The sequence below is a fragment of the Gallus gallus genome, chromosome 14 (genome assembly GCF_016699485.2).
Source record: "Gallus gallus isolate bGalGal1 chromosome 14, bGalGal1.mat.broiler.GRCg7b, whole genome shotgun sequence".
Classification (NCBI taxonomy): domain Eukaryota; kingdom Metazoa; phylum Chordata; class Aves; order Galliformes; family Phasianidae; genus Gallus; species Gallus gallus.
In genome coordinates, this window is record NC_052545.1 from 1,587,955 (window position 1) to 1,602,640 (window position 14,686).

General features: G+C 43.8%; 1 long non-coding RNA gene and 1 other non-coding gene across 19 annotated transcripts in view; one reads left to right on the forward strand and one right to left on the reverse strand.

The window, feature by feature from the left end:
- Positions 1–14,686, forward strand: part of LOC121106796 — a 195,014-nt gene that overhangs the window by 179,159 nt on the left and 1,169 nt on the right. The window contains exons 6-8 of one of the 5 annotated variants that reach the window (XR_006931503.1): positions 8,745–8,862; positions 9,917–10,012; positions 13,569–13,681. This is a non-coding gene — a long non-coding RNA (uncharacterized LOC121106796). Of the gene's footprint in view, positions 1–8,744; positions 13,700–14,686 lie in introns of all 5 variants that reach the window. The other 4 variants (XR_006931506.1, XR_006931504.1, XR_005839855.2 and 1 more) reach the window with 4 other exon arrangements.
- Positions 412–14,686, reverse strand: part of LOC121106795 — a 148,588-nt gene continuing 134,313 nt past the window's right edge. For 4 of the 14 annotated variants that reach the window (XR_005839841.2, XR_005839842.2, XR_005839846.2 and 1 more), the window contains 3 exons: positions 13,487–13,696; positions 12,302–12,377; positions 412–11,434 (listed from right to left, as the gene is read on the reverse strand). This is a non-coding gene — a transcript (uncharacterized LOC121106795). Of the gene's footprint in view, positions 12,037–12,301; positions 12,378–13,486; positions 13,697–14,686 lie in introns of all 14 variants that reach the window. The other 10 variants (XR_005839839.2, XR_005839852.2, XR_005839848.2 and 7 more) reach the window with 10 other exon arrangements.

The window sequence follows — 14,686 nt, forward strand, 5'->3', positions numbered from 1 at the left end:
GGTGATGAAAATCTTTTATTAAAGATTTACGTGGAGTGAGGGAGCAGGTGACAACTTTTTCTGGTGCTGAGTGACTGTGCTTGAGAACAAATCAATGTTACTGGTGATGTGAACGTTCTTTCTTGAGAATTTGTAATAGTTGGAGGATCCTTCTCATTACAGTCAGATATCTAACTACTAATTACTCTGTTGGGCTGCGTTCTGCTAGCGAGAGAAATGCAGCAACAAATTTATTTACCTATTAAATTCTTTATGTGTCTATTACTGCCACCAGTCTGTGGCTCCTCGGAAATATAGACTCTTATTGACGGGATCCCAGATGCTAACTAGAATTTAATTTAGTTAAATGGTTTAAACTACAGATTGTCTTTTTCCACAGTTGTGCACAAACAGAATGCAAGGAAGCCATTATCAGTTGTTTGGGCTAATTTTATTTCATTTTTTCACTATTTGCACCCTTCTTTCTTTGCATCGTAAATACAAAATATTGACAACTATTTATGTAAAATACTGCTCTTTTTGAGTCAGGAAATCTGCTCCCTATGAGGAAAGCCATAAAGTTGCTGTCAGTGCTGTCGCTCCAGTTGCGACTGTCCAGCGGTTGTAAGACACTGCATCTGGCTCTACTTATCTTTTTAGTAGATTACACTAAAGTGAATCCTTAAGGCTAAACCCTCTAATTTACTGAAACACATGCACATAAAATTACAGCTGTCTCGCAAAAGCTTTCATTGATTTGAACAGAGCTGGGATTCATTTAAGTGGTTATAAAACTTAGATAAGCAAACTTCTTTCAAAACCAGCAGGAAAAAAAAAAACGCAACAGCAAAATACCAAAACCCAAACACCCCCAACCTGCCAAACAGAGCTAATTACTGGTTTATTGATTGGCACCTTATTCTTCACCTCTGTGTCCGCTGACACCATTTCTCCTGCGTTCCTTGGCTCCATGTGCACGTTGGTCCCACACAGAGGGAAGAATTTGGCAGGAAAATAGGGCGTTTGTTGAGGTAAAAACACAGTTTTGCTCTCAAAAGCAAATACGTGTATTGTGTAATGTTCATCTCTCTGAAAGTCAACTGCCTAAAATTTGGACATCTGAAGGCAAGGCAGTCCCAGATTGTCTGCTAAGGACAAAGAGAACCTATAGAAAAAGAAAGATGATTATTTTCAGGCATCTTAAATCATCTAAAGCTGTAGGACGTACCGTACCCTTCTGTGCACCTCTGGGGACCAATGTAAAACACTGCGGAGATGGGGAGTGAGTTTCCTGTAGAGACTCAGACAGATGTGCCCAGCTGTCCTCCCAGGGCTGTTTCATAGTGCCGGCCTCACCCTGTTGCGTTGCCCAGCTCAGGGCATTCATTGCACCTCTGAAGTTGGTTACATGACAGTAATTTCATTACTGTAAGACAGCTTGGGGTGTTTCAAAACAGCCCTTAGGGCTTTGCTCTGAACTTTGTTGTCTGCATCAGAAGTGTTTGAGAAAGCCACTGAAATCGCAGAGAGAAAATGCATCTATTGGTTTTCTACAGAGATGGTAACGTGTTGGCAGAAGGTGGTGCTGTTACCTGATGTTGCCGCAGATAACTGCCATGTCATGGAACAAAACCCATGACTTGAAAAAAGGTATTTTCTTCCCACAGCCATAGGTGTGCTACATAAATAGATACAGATGAGGTTTCCCAGTCCCTGAGATATAATGAAGTGTTCTTCGTTAGAAGTCAGGCACCCGGGCCAACATTTCTTCCAACAGAAAGCAGGATATTGGGTGAATAGTGCTCACAGAGAAATAATTGCCACTGCATGATGGCTTTCCAATGGGGTGGCCGATTTCACCCAGAAGCACAGGGTCCCATGGGCTGGGTGTCATAACAGCAGAAAGCAAAAGATGTGTGATATAAGGGATGGCTGGAAGTTCCAGAATGCCTTTTGAGAGCCGTATGCCTTCACACCCAGAGGTCAGGAGAGAACCCAGAGGGAGGTTTGGTTTGGAAAAAGCTCTTCTGATTTCTATCTTCTGCGAGCTTAACGCGGTCAGGTGGCACGTTGTGCTGGGTTGGGTGTATGGAGCAATTCACATGTGTGGCACACATCACTTCGGGGCTCTTCAGAAACATCTCACATCCTATTGACAAGGGGACAATCTGTAGCTAATGATACACTGATAACGAGGCTCATTCTGAGCCTGTAGAATACATACAGATTGTATTTGCAGGCTTTGTGTTATCATCATAAAAGCCAGAAACTTCTCTTGTGTTTAATGAAAGATGAATGATTTTTGCCTATTTCTGTGCCTGTAGAAAGCCCAGTGGAGGTTGTGGTTATGATTTATGGCATTGGAGCAGAACGTGTGTGCAAATAGAAATCATTGTGTTGTTTCCTATAATTCAGTGTTGATTCCTATAACTCATGTTAACTAAGGGATTAGAAGTTGTGTCAATTCAAAGCTTTATCTATTTCTGGGTTAGAACTTGGGCTGCTGGCAACCCTGTGCTGTTACCGTACTTGGACCCCACTGAAAGTTCCTGATTCAGAAAATGTTTGAACTGGTGAAAGCTCCTGAATTGTCTGACTGGTGTGTATCAGCTGAGGTATCAACCTGTGTTCCAGAGTGCTGTGATGAGTTTTTATATTCAAGAGGTCTGGAGTATCCAGATATACATCAGTGAGGGGGGGGGGGGGGGGGGGGGGGAATAGTCCAGGGCATGCAATAGATGCATCAGGATTTGTGCTCTCTGCTGAATTGCCTCAGCATGGAGAGCAGCAGTGCATCTGGAAGGGCTGGAAATATGTGTGTGTATGGTACAGAGGGGGCTGTGATACTGCGGCGTTCACAGCTGGGCAGCATGGGCTCTGAATTTCAGAGATTAATTTGCACAGTTGCATTTTGGGCCATATTTTCAAACTTGAGAAAGCTCAGCTTGGATTCTGTTGTTAGAACAGCTTTGTGGAGGGACACATAGCCCACGAGTACCTGAATTTAGGTCTGGGGGGTGCCCAGCAATCAGGATCAGGCATTTAGAGACCAGGCACCACGCCATCCCATCAGAGGAAAGAGACAGAACTGGTCAGATGGCGTTTAAGATACAATTCAGTCTGAGAGCTAAAGGCTCTTGCAGGATTTTCAGACCTTGAACATAAGGCTTCTTTTTTTTTTCCAATTGGATTTCACGGTTGAAACGTGGTGTAAGAATTGCGAGGCTAGGGAGCAAATAGCTTTTTATGGAGATTTGAATTACATTTTACACTTGAAAAATCAGTCTAAGCAGTGAGTGGAAGGGCCTGGCGCCCTGTCTGCGCCCCAGTCCTGCTGCTGGCAGCCTGCACATGGAGCGCTGGGTGGGGAAGGGAAAGGGAGCGCCGTGGGGGGATGGCTGCTTCTGCCTCTGAAGCCCTCCATAGCAGCCACTGGCAGTTTGAGGGGACTGAGTGATGGATGGAGTGGTTGGCAGGCCGTGCCCATGGCAGGGGTTGGAACTGGGTGCTCTTTGGGATGCCCTCCACCAACCCAGGCTGTTCTGTGAGGTTAGCTTTCATTTGCCCTCCAACAAGTGATAGAGGGAGGAGGGGTGGTTGTTGCTTTCTGGATGGCTGCCATCAATGCGGTAAGGTGTCATTTGCTTGAGCTGAAGTCTCCTCTGCTGACAAATACCACTGCCACTCCAGTAGAATATTTAAGGCCATTGATCCTTAGTATTCATCTGATCATGGTGACATGGACCGTGTCCTCCTGTCTGTGAAAATCCAGCAATTCTCTGCAGGACTGCAGGTAGTCCTCAAAGCATCTGCAGAGCTTCCCATGGCGTGTGCTGAGAGGTGTATCTTTGTTTGATTCTGTGATTAACATCGACTGCACAGGTGAGCAAAATCAGCTGCCAGACAGTTTGTGAAGAGTTCACAAGGTGAACTTCTGGTTATCCTCTGAGTGTTGGTGGGGAACAGAAAGTGAGTCCGGTGGTGGTGTGATCTGAGCCTGTAACCGCTGCTACTCGGGTGGGTTCAGCTGGTGCCATGGGAAGCGGTTATTTGTCAGCCACAGTCATCTTTTGTTCACCATTTTTTTTTTTTTGGTGTGAATTGCTGAAAAGCAAACTTTTCCCACAACTAATTGTATTTGCTAATTACCTGTGAAAAAGCAATTATCTCCCGGTGATGCAATTCTTTGGGAAGGCTTTTTTTTTTTAATTGGTAAAGAGGAGTCCCTTCTATACAGGTTGTTTTCAGAAAAAAAGCTTTTCAGATATTGTAGCTGATGTATCACGTTGGACACATCGGATTGGGTCGCATCAGCAGTGTTGCGTTACGTTACATCACCGAGGTAATGTGCTGTGACAGATCTGCAATGCAATGTGTCAGCTGCAAAATAGGGAAAGATGTGATTTCCCGAACAAAATGCTCCTTAAGCTTTATGGCATTTTCCCCTCCTCCAAGTAAAGGAATGGCTGTTTAGGTGTTGGGGTATTTCTTAAAAGACTCAATTATGTTCAGAAGAATTTGAAGCCGTTTTGTTGTTGCTATTTCCTCTCTCAGTGGATAATTATCTAATCTGGAAAGAAAGATATCTTTGCTTCTTATATTTCCATGACCACTTTACAATTTATCTGTGTCCCCAAACATTCAGAAAACTGGAAGGCAGTTTCTAGGGGGAGGAATTGAGCTGACACGGTGAGGCATACAGGAGGAGACCTGGCTGCCGTCCTGCTGGGATGCCAGAGCAGGGGAGGGGGAATGGATGCACTTCAGCTGTAGCTTTGGAACTAGAGAGGACAGAGCAGCAGAAACAAAGGAGGTACACTTAAAACTGTTCGGCTCTTTAGGAAGGTGGGAGCAATGGAATCCATGTGAAAACAAAAATCCAAATATTTTGGGCACGACTTCGCCCTCTACATTGTCAGATACAAAGGGTAGTGTTGCTTTCTTTACTTTCTGTTTTATTTAAATCATCCTTGGTGATGAGCTACTCAGAGTTGTTCGATATTAACGTCCCCTCAGTCATGCATTGCGCTGCAGTCAAACCGAACCATTATACGGACAGTTTGTGAACAGGGAAGTGCTGTGCGCTGATGGTGAAGATACCGTCACCGAGCTGAGGAGGTTAACAGCCCCAAATCGCTTTGATATTTGTACATACTCAGAAGGGATTGAGATGTTTGCTCTCATTTTAGTGAGCTCTTGTGATTCAGTACATTTGGCACTTCAGGGTTCAGAATAGCCACTTGTTTCCTACAAAGCAATGCCCTCAACTGCGTTACTATTTGGTTGCTCGTTATGGTCCCATTTAGATCTTTCTATTGCTGTGCAAATATGCCTTCGTTTCACAGTAACTTGCCTAATGCTGCTTTGTTTGGCATTCTTTGTTGCAAGGATCAGGGTTCTGGTGCACTCAGAAAGAAACCAGCTAAGTAAATCTGTAATAGCATCGCTGTTTAAACAGCGCCTTGGATCACTGCAAGTAAAATTAGAAACGTTGGTTATGTACCTATGGATGCCTTTCATTTTCAGTTCAATAGTTTTCTTACAAAGGGCAGCAGTTGCGTGGGAAACATTTACTTACCGTTTTTTGCTTGCTTTGATTTAGCACTTAAGGACAATACCGAGATTTTACAGCCTGTCCTGAGTGAGGTGAAGTGCATAATTGCTGTGCCCTGGGAACAGCCTGGGAAATGAATGATGGGTGGGCAATTGCTAATTTTTCCCTGCCAACCTCCACTTCTGCTCGCTCTAAGCAGGTGTTAAGAACGCTAAGAACAAAGGTATTAAAAAGGTATTGAGGCGCCTCAAATTCAAACATTCTTACATTTCTTTCAGCAATAAGCAAAATAGGCCTCCCATGTTCCTTGAAAATGAGAGCTGTATGTCAGTTCACCTTCAGACCTCTGCAAAAAGTGTTATGTGCCCTATTGTACTCACCAGTTACTCCAGCCATGCTGTTAACCCAGACCCCATTTCTTCAGTCCACCCCAGGCTCCAGACCCTCCGTGTCTTGGCAGTACGGGGCCATTCCCACCCCGCACTGATGTCTGGTTGGAGGATACCTTGTCACAGCCAGGCTCCACAGATGCCTTTGTAGTCTGATGTGAAATGCATCCCATGCTCTCTACCAGCTGCATGGGAAGCCCCCCGAGACGAGGCCAGAAGTGGATGTTTCCAGTCTGGCAGCCAGCATGCACATGTAAACCATGCTTTAAATGAAGGGGCAGTCTTGGTGCTTCTGCCACTTGTTTCCATCAAAACACTGATGGAAACAAATATTATTATGTACATTGTGCTGTTCTTTTATTGATCTGAGCAATCTTTAAGCCAACTATTAACCTTGCTCTCTATATACAGGCTGGTATTAGCTGTCACTAACCCTTATTCTGCATTCTGAACCCCTACTCTAAGCCTTTTCTTTAAACCTGTTATTAAGTCTGCCTTTCATGTCTAAACCTGGTGCAGTAGTGCAATTAATTGCTTTACTTAACATGCAAGGTTATAAGTGATCTCTGTGATTCCACTGACGTTAAAGAAATAAATGGAGCTAAACTGATTCTCATTGCAAGGTGATCTTTACACAGTCTTTGGTTGGTGGAACCAGCAGTAGATGTGTATTGCAGAATTAATGTTAAGAGTTGCAACTGCCATTGCTACACAACGGCAGGATACAGAAGGATCTGCACAAGTCTTGTGCTTCGTTTTATACTTTGAAAGAACTCCCTCAGTCCCACAGCCAGCAGCTCCTTTTGCGCTCTTCTTTTCCTTCTGGTTATAAACACAGTGTCTGCTTTTCCTGTTGTGTACTGGAACGTAGAAAAGTTTCCAGCGACTGCTCACAATGAGCAAGAGGTACTTTTCCTACTGCAGTGGGAAGAGTACCACAGTTGTTTAGTTCTGGGGTCTCAGCCTTTTCTGCTGATGAATTCATAGAGGAACATGTGTTCGGATGTTTTGTTGGCTCAAATCAGGCTTGTCTCACGCTGAGACTGAGAGAAGTCATGCGATGGCTTGGGAGTAGAAGTAGGGAACATGGTGATACTTGTTGGTAAGTGCCTGATGCAGTAGCATCCCTGCCCAGAAAGGCATTGCTCTGTGAAAGCAAAGCAGGTAAAGAAGGAAGGCAGGTAGTTCTGTTCTTTGCTCAGCGAGTGGTAAAATTGCACACGATTTTTAGAAAAGACCCGCAGTGACCCAGGAAAGCAGCTGACTAACAAACAAGTGAGGTTTCTGCAGGAGCTTTAGGGGTGAAGGTAAGGTTCGCTTCTGGCTAGATATATAGATGTGATCAATAGGTATGCCAGAACAGAGCAGAGAGGTTCAAAAAGCTTGGGGATGAGGCTGAATTCCAGGGTTTGGGGGCACATGCCACATCCAAGTGAAGCTTGTAATAGCAATGCCAAGAGCAGGATGGAAACGCACTCCATCTACTACTTCAGGAAGATGGTGTTCTTTTGCAGTTCTGCAATAGGCACACAGGAAAGCAGCAGAAGACTCCAGCAGACAGAATAGCTGCTGATGAAGCTGCAAGAAACCACCTTTAGAGAAGCGAGACTGAGATGAGCAAAGAAACGTCCCTAGGTGGGGAAAAGAGGATGAAGAGATTAGAGAAAATGGAAAGTGTCCACCAGGGTTGGAAATACTAACGTGAAGAACAGAGCACAGCAGTGCTCTCTCCTCGGAGAGGTCGCTGTAGATTTGCATTGCTAATTTGCTTGCTTGAAAGTTCTCCCTGGCGTCTAGGGAGGAGAGGCAGATGTATTCTCGCAGGGCAAGGCAATAAGCGTTTGTGTAATTTTACCTCTGCGTCCTGAGCTGCGGAGGTACTGGGGGTGAAACCGTAGGGCTCCTAAACAGAAAACACCCAACTTAACTGCAAAGAGAGCTCGTTTCCAACCATTGTAGCTTCGTTAAGTGGCACATCAGTAGGAGGGCAAAATAACAGTTGCTTTAGGCCCAGAGAAGCTTTTGCGTTGCTGCTACCCCAATTATTCCTTTTTTACACGTGCTCAGCAATCTCTTGCTACTGTAATTACAGCGCCAAACACTGCAGCTATTAGATACAGTCACTAGACTTTTAACAAGCCATCATTACTTGCACTCAGAATCTTACAGTTTAAAAACAATGTCTTTGAGAACAGTGTAACCTATTTCTCCTTTACAATAACTGCACAGACTTGTGCATGGACGTGCTGCTGGTTGCAGCCATGAGCTTTGCTAAGGAGCAGCAAAGAAGCCAGGCATAGAGCTGTAGAATTATGATCCTGACTCATATATTCTGGTGAAGTTGTTAATAACATCTCAACATTGAGAAGATAATTGCCAAATAAGAGAGCAGTAAATATCTGCAGCCCTTGCGGTCTTATGTTGATGTCAGAACAGTGATGTATCGTCTGTTTGGAAACCCAGAGAAGTGAGGGAGGCAGGTGGACAGGATCTGACTTTTCCCAGCCCCCCTCTGGCCATTTCTTTCCTGTGCTCTTTGCTCTCGAAGTACCGCTGAATACTAAAAAGAGGCGGTGTTGTGCACAGCCGGGAGAGGAGGAGTGCGGAGGGCAGGGTGACCTGCTGAGCCCATGGCTTTCTGTGCTAGCCACAGGTGGTCAGGCAGAGCAGGCATTTAAAAACTCATCCATCTCTTGTCTTACTGTCTTGGAATTTACATAATTAAAAGTGAATTGCTTGCTGTATTTTAATATATGCAGTGAAAATGCATGAAAAGCTGAAGAATTACAGCAATCCAGTAATTCATGTCATGTTCCATTCAGAATTACAGCTTTCCAGCGCCAGCTCAAACACCGAGGAATCCCTGCCACCATAAAGCTATAATTGCTGAATTAATAACAGCGGGTTCTGGAGAGTGACTGCACAGACTCTCTGACCCAGGTAATAGAAACACTCATGTTAAAGCGAAGTTGATACATTTGACTTAATCTATGCAATATCAGTCTCTAGTAGTAAAGATCACTGCTTTTCCATCCCGTAAGAAAGCTGTGGTGAGGTGGTACCCTTCTGCTTTAGCTTGAGCTACCTGCATCTGTTAGCCCCCGTGAACTAGAAATTACATTTTCAGGGATCAGTCAGATTGCATTTCTTTCTACCAGGGGATTTGTTACCCCAGTCTGTCTGCCTAGAACTGCTGGGAGGTGAGTTCCCATCCAGCTGCAGAGGGGTGGGGAACAGGATGTCGAGGGAGATGGTGAAAGGCTTCTGCTAACACCTCATTGCTCCAGAATGTATTAACAACTAAAAAAAACAATCCCTCCCCCTCTCTTCTAACTCAGGAAGAAATTCTGCAGTTGCTGCTTTGCCAAATTCTGTGCCTTGTGGCCCCCACAGATATGATGCTCCTCAAAACTGGGATAAAAGGATGCTGTTTAAACAGGATAATAGGAATTTAACCAAAATGACTTGATCTGAATGAGGAGTCATTTTTCTTTATTTTTATAGTTTATTTTTAAATAAGAATGTCCCTAGGTATTAGAAGGGCTTGGTAATCCATTTACCATGACTTCCTTAGGTTTGGTCCTTGAATGGGACCTGTGCTACTCTACGTTTATCTGAGTAGGATTTGTGATTCTTGGTAACCTTTGTAGGCTGACTCAAGTCATTAGGGACAAATTGTCCATGTCAATGGATCTGATTGTATCATGGAATTGATGTAGTGCACAGCTACTCATGTTGTAAAGTGCAGCTGCAGCAAAAGCCAAAGTGTGTGACCACTGAGATGTTGGACTTCTCTAAGCTCAGGGCAATGTCCTGTGCTGGGGCTCTTAGCAGCAGCCTCCCCAAGGTTGTGTATACATTGTGGATAAAAAGAATTGGCAGTTTTCAGGGCTGGCAATCTGGTTCTTTTTCTAAGAGTTATCACCATTAATTAAAATCTCTTTTTTTTTTTTTTTTTTTCTGTCTAAGTATTTCAGCTCTAATTCTCTTGCAGGTTCATAAATAGTAACATCCCTTTGTCCCGGAACAAGTTCCTATCTTTTGTTTCTCTTTGTCATTCCCCTCAATCTCTGTCCTCTTGAGGCTGAAGGTAAGTAAAATTCCTGCTATGATGTTGTGGTTGTGGGCCTGTTCCTTTGTTCCTTTGGTCGCCCCGTCACCCCATCCCTGCTTTGGTATCCACAGTCCTACCTGGAACAGCATAACGATGACCCACATGGTTCTGTTTCACTTGGCCTGTGCTTTTCCCCTCTGTGCATAGTTTCCCTTTGGACTTCCTTAGCAGATCCTCTGCAGCAAGCAGGTGTTTCTCCACTTTTCCAGTCTGTGAACTTGAAGTTAAATTCAAAAATAATTCATCATTTTATAAATAAGTTATATAAGCTGTCACCACAAATCTGTCACTGCACAGACAGGTGCCAACATGCACCGTATGCAAGACGGTAACAACACCAGGATTGGAATAAAGGATGTCTAAAAGCAATTAGATTTCCAGATATTAGGCAAACACAATTATTTAAACTGCTAGTCAAAACCAGTTGATAAAATAGATAATTAAAAAAGATTGACCCAAAAGCTGATGTTAAATTATTCTGTAATGTGCACATAACTCAAATAATTGCTCTGTCATAACCCAGCCTCTATTAAAGGGAAATTTTACCTAGGAAAAAAATTACATATTCAGTACACGGTGATTAAAATAAATATACATTCTCTCAAATGCTGGAGATGATGTGAGAAACTGTATTAAAAAGTGGGAATGAATTCGGCCTGCATTGCAAACAGTAGCGTGGTCTGTCATTGTAATAAATCATACTCAATAGGCATTGAAACAGAAAGTATGACACTGCAGTAAATCCAAATCAGCCTCAGACCACAGTAGTGGTAGGTGACCTGTTGTGTGTGGGTATAGAACTAAGCGGGACAGGATGGAGTCCTGAGGAAGGAGCTATTTTAGTAGTTCAATTTAGACATTAAAGTCTTGGGATAGGACATCAAAACCCCTAATCTGGAGTTTGAATCCAATATTTAATACAGTTTACACCCACTTCATCTATGCATGAGTTTCCACCTAAAACAATATCCAAGCTCCTTTTGACACCTAATGAAGGGACAAATCAGTTGTTCTTCAGACCTCATTTTTTGTGCTGCTTACCTGGTGGTGATGCAGGACTGACTTCAGTACTCGCACTGTCAAAAGCGGGATCAGCCCAATGTGCTTTAGCTGGGGGGGACACACAGGGATGCTCTCCTTAGTGCATCTGTCTGTATGAAGCTGTCCTGTGCTCTCATCTTTGAAACAGCAGACTTGAGAAACATGAAGACTTCATCTATGAGCGCACAGCATTACTCCATAAATGGTATGGGAACTGATTAACCCATCAATCTCTATTATTCAACTACTGCAAATGAGACACGTGCTCCCTTGGGGATTTACCTGGAGTAAAATCAAGAAGAAAATGCTTTCTCCCTTCCCAGCTTGAAAGTTCAAAATTTGTTTGGACCGGTGATGCTGCAAATAAATAAAAGAAAGAATGACCTGAATTACTTGAGCAATCCCCTGGGACTGAGGCAGGAAGCGTTTGAAACATGAAAAGTTGCACCCGTGTTCAAACGAGAGAGGCCCTAGTTAATTATTTACAGCAGCTGAAAGCTCATCAAAAATTTAACCAAGATTTATTTCTCTGTGACTCTGCAGGCACCACAATGTGCAGCAGTGGAGGCTTCAGCTGCCTTCAGTGAAGCTCCTGAGTTTTCACCTCCCAGCTTGTCGGTGCTGGCTCAGTGCTTGCAGTGAATCCTTTCCTCCTATCTGTCAGCGATGCACACTAGTAGGGTGGATTCCAATTGCACGCAAATAAATAGCATGCAGCATCTGAACTGCTGCTGGGAGGCTCTGTGGTGGCCCTCAACAGCCTTCAGCTGTGGCAATGCTGTGACCCGTCACTGTCAGTAGATGATATCAAATACAAACCTACCTGCGGCTTAGCTCTGCTCCTCTCCCATCTACAGGTAATGGGCCCTTCCATTTTGTGCGCACTGACTGAGTGAAGGCTGGGCCATTGCCCCTTTGCTTTGAAGTCCACTGCATTTGTGATTTTTCTTTGATCATCGCTGTGGAAAAGCCTGAAATGTTTTTCTCAGCAGTTTGTATGCACACAAGCATGAGAGCTGAGAACCTCAGTCAAGGTGAAACTTCTGAACTTATCTTGATTTTGTTAACATTAAATTAATATTAAGTAGGACCAAGTTATGTTTTGCCTTGAGACTGAGGAGGCAACAATACTGTTCTACTACTATCCATGTATTCGATATATCAAATGATAGCAAAAGAGCTTCACCAGCGAGAGGAACAGGACCTATAAATGACAGTTAGTACCTTAGGATTCCTGAAGCTTGAGCTTCCTGCAGAGGTTTCCATGATGGCACTTCATGACCAATATCTCATAAGGTCCCTGAAAAAGAAAAGAAAGAAGTCAGGTATTTTCTCACCATCTCGCTAGAGGTATCTAGAGAAAGGAACTGTACAAGGCTTTCATTAGCAGCTGAAGTATTACTGTATATTTGGATCCATTTGCTCAGTTCGTGATATAATGGAGCACAACTGATGTAAGTTGGCTCGATGCGACCCCTTGTTACACATACTGGAACAATATCTGCAGAAGCATTTGAAATTACACATTTTTTCAGACATCTATTTTAAGGATCAGTGACTTCAAACAAGCGGTGCATTTGGGCATATTTTAAAGGCTTATTTCCTGCAATCATGTGCAGGTCATGGCTTAATCCTCATCAGAAAGAAGGCATTTGGGATTCTGATTACTGCAGGGAGCAGTGAAAGAAGGATACGCATAGAAAGAACAGCAGCAGAGTTTTGAGACAGAGCCCGGGCTCTGACCAGTAAACCTTTGATGAGAACTTCTGAGGGAGGTGTTTTTTTTCCTTTGTATTTTCTTTAACATTTGAACGCAGCAACAGAAGAGGTGGGACAAAACGGAGTCTCTGAAGCGTTGGTTAGGTGATGTTCTGGCACTGCAGTGATGTGGGCACAGACCTGGAAAGAGCCAGCTGTCCTGGCAGGGAGCAGGCAGCCAACAGGAGGAGCAGCCGAATCTATTTCTTACTGTCACAGTACTTTGAAAAGTACTTTTCACACCGCTTTTAGAAACTAAAGTTTGTAATGGCCAGGCAAGACTCTGATTTATTATAAGAGAGAAGGAGCAGGGCAGCTTTGCTTGGCCAGATGCATAGCTGCTCTCAAGTGAGGGCTGGAGAAAGGCAGAGCGAAGTGTGACAGCTTTCCACAACAGATAAGAGCTGGATTCCAGCCCACTTCAAGCTAGGTAAGCAAATAATTACCCGTGAATAAATTAGGAAGAAAAATGCTAAATATCCTTATTAATAGAGACCATATGCTTTTGGCAACTTCTTACCAGAAGGCTTTTAAAAGTATGCAGTGACATCCTAGAGTTCCCAGTCACGTTTCCTACACGCTGCTGACACACTCGCCTCAGAGAGGACAGAATACTGATTTAGTGTGTATTTTAAAACCCTACAGCCTTACCATCTGTGACTGCACGGGCAGAGCCTGTTTCTTCACCTCAAGCATCCAAAAATCAGACTGTAACTGTCTTCCCCTCCCACAGGTTTGTCTGATGTCCCGAGTGCTGCCCGGGTGTTCCATCGGCACCAACAGAGGCTGACTGATGGGCTCCAGTTCAGACATACGAAGGGTGGCAAGCAGAGGCAGCGTTCTGAGGTCCATTTAATTAATCTGGTAATACATAATCCGATGTGAGCTCGAGTTGTTTATGTACCGGAGTGAATTCTGATTGGGCAGGGATTCAGGCTTCTCTGCACCCTGCCCACACCAGTTACTGGGGATGTTACAGCCAAAAAACATCCTGAGCAAGAGAGGAAGTGATAACAGTGTAAGATGGAGAAACTTTGCCCCCGATGCACCCCCAAGGGTGTTCCCAGGCTTCCTGGAAGTGGGGCAGAAGCCAAGAAGGCCAGTGTGCACATTCCAAAGAACTGACTAGTGCACTCTGAATTCAAGTATTTCACTATTTAAGCTCAGATTTCATCTCACCACTGTGAAAAGCCTGTTTCCCTACCTGTTACACTCAGAAGCACTTGTGCAGATGAAAACTGAGCCTTTCCATCCTGCAACCTCCCACAGACATATGCACGCACATTATGTCCCCTGTTTAATTGCCTTTCAAAACTGTCTTATCTTGGCACAAACTTGTCGCTGGTTTATCTCTGCTCAGGATAAATGCATACCTAATCTTATTACTGGATGCACGCAGAGCAGGCAATCTCATTAATAGCCACCCTTAAGGGATTTCTATCCAGGGATCAATTTCATAATTGGAACACAGCTACATAATATATAAATATACCCTTCCGATGGCACAGCCATTTGCCTGCTGGTCTCTTGCTGTTCTGTCTTGCACATCTCATGAAGAATTAAAAAAAGGAAAAAAAGAGAATCCAGAAAGTATTTTTAAACCAGAGATCCTTCCTGGGAGCTTGTTAGGTTTTCAGATCACACCACAGGCTTACAAGCTTGATTTGTCAGGTTCATGATTGTTACTGCATACGTGAGTTCTATCATTTTTAGCCTGCGTAGTCACTAAGAAGAGTTTTCCCCAGCATTGCACTGAATTCTGTATGCTCTTTGTTGTAGCATATAGAATTCTATAATGGGAGAAAACCTGACTTGTTAGCTACATATCATTTTCAGGGCCAGCAGGAGCTG